The sequence below is a fragment of the Dysidea avara genome, chromosome 7 (genome assembly GCF_963678975.1).
Source record: "Dysidea avara chromosome 7, odDysAvar1.4, whole genome shotgun sequence".
In the NCBI taxonomy this organism is placed as follows: domain Eukaryota; kingdom Metazoa; phylum Porifera; class Demospongiae; order Dictyoceratida; family Dysideidae; genus Dysidea; species Dysidea avara.
The window spans coordinates 20,588,221-20,590,325 of record NC_089278.1 but is presented as its reverse complement, the minus strand read 5'-3'; positions in this window follow the sequence as shown (position 1 = coordinate 20,590,325).

Sequence of the window (2,105 nt, the reverse complement as noted above, 5' to 3'; positions counted from 1 at the left end):
TTAGGGCTTTTTAACCTGTCATTTTTTCTTTACTGCAGGAAGAAGAAAAGATGAAGCAGGATGATTTCTTTGTAGCTGAACTCTCTGCAAGGTGATCCTTCTAGCTGATCTCTCTACCGGATGACTTGCTTGTAGCTGAACTCTCTACAGGGTGATTTGTTTGTAGCTGAACTCTCTACAAGGTAACTGAACTCTCTACAAGGTAACTTCTTCTAGCTGATCTTTCTACAGGGTGATTTGTTTGTCTCTACAGGGCAATTTGTTTGCAGCTGAACTCTCTACATGGTAGTTTCTTTGTAGCTGAACTCTCTACAATGTAACTTCTTCTAGCTGAACTCTCTACAGGGTAACTTGTTTCTAGCTGAACTCTCTACAGGGTGATTTGTTTGTAACTGAACTCTCTACAAGGTAACTTCTTCTAGCTGATCTCTCTACAGGATGACTTGTTTCTAACTGAACTCTCTACAGTGTGATCTGTTCATAGCGGAACTTTCTACTGGGTGATTTGTTTGCAGCTAAAACTCTTTGCATGATTGTTTCTTTGTAACTGAACTCTCTACAGGTAACTTCTTCTAGCTGATCTCTCTACAGGGCAATTTGTTTGTAGCTGAATTCTCTACAGGGTGATTTATTTGAGCTGAACTCTCTACATGATGGCTTCTTTGTAGCTGAACTCTCTATTGAGTATCTTCTTCTAGCTGATCTGACTACAGGGTGACTTGTTTGTAGCTGAATTCCCTACAGAATAACTTACAATGTAATATAACTGAGTAAATTATACATGCAGCTGAATGCTTTATTAGGGTGACTGTTCTATTAGAGTATCTCGATCTCGTATTTGCTGCACGTAGTTGCTTTCGAATCATAACTCAGTGATTTGTAATCCGATTCTTCTGTACTACTGCAAGAACTTTCTATGAAGATCATTCCAGCTAAATACTGATTTTCAGTTTATTGCTCTAAGTGGTTTGCCTGGTAGACACGAAAACTAATAGTTTTTTTATTCATAAAAATCGATCGCGTAATTTTGACACAGGTTGGGTTTTGTGTCATATCTCCATGGTCTTTATCCCGATTCCTTTCAAACCACAAAAAGGCACTCCTACGATGTTGCTCCATCTACATATCAATTTTCAACTGATTCCTCCAAGGGGTTTACCCTGTAGGCGTGACAGACCTTCGACCTTATTTTACGCAAATAGTCGGTAATAACTCCGTGAATGTTCATCGGATTCCTACCAAAGTTGGTACGGAGATCAGCCTTAATGGCCCTTTAAGTGTGCCAAATTTCAGCCCAATCCGAGTATGCATTCGTGTTTTATGGCGAATTTTGCGAAGTGTGCGAAATGAAGATGATGAAGAAGAAAAAAACGAAGAAATTAAAACGAAATTTTGTTCGCTCGTATCTCGGAAATGGCTGGAGAGATTTTCTTCAAATTTGGTATGTAGCTAGACTCCCCTAACTGGGCGGCACGTCTCTAGCAAATTTGGTTCCAATCGGATAAGGGATCACAGAGCTACATAGGTGTGAAAATTGCGTTTTCTTTCTTCCTGTTAATATACTCACGGTGTGGCGCGCCGGCTTCTTGGGCCGCACGACACAATATCGTGTGTCTTGATTTGGGATATGGTAGTTTACACTATCTTGCAAAACTATAAATAAAAATGACCATAAACCATCCTCACAATATCTTCATAGTGTCTTGGAAGTTTGGCAAATCAAGCCTAAAAGTGTTTTTAAAGTGGCCAGAGACACTTTTGATAATTACAAATTTTGAAGAAAAAAAATTATTTAACAGAATTTCTTTTTTTTACTGGCTGCCTGCCTGCCTGCCAGCCCACCCACCTGCCCAATTCCTTCAGACAGCATAACTCAAAGGCTATGTGTTCCAAATTTTCACTGTTAGACATTGCCTCAACCCAACAGGTGCCTTTTGGCATACTGCAGTACAATGTACACATCATGGATAGCACCACTTTTTCACAGCTTGGTTGTGGATTTCACTTCTTTTTGTACCTTATAAGGCCACAAAATCAGTCTATGGCTGACTTTGAAGTTTGTTTTTTTGCACATTTCTTCTTTTCTATGCAGATACAATGATGAT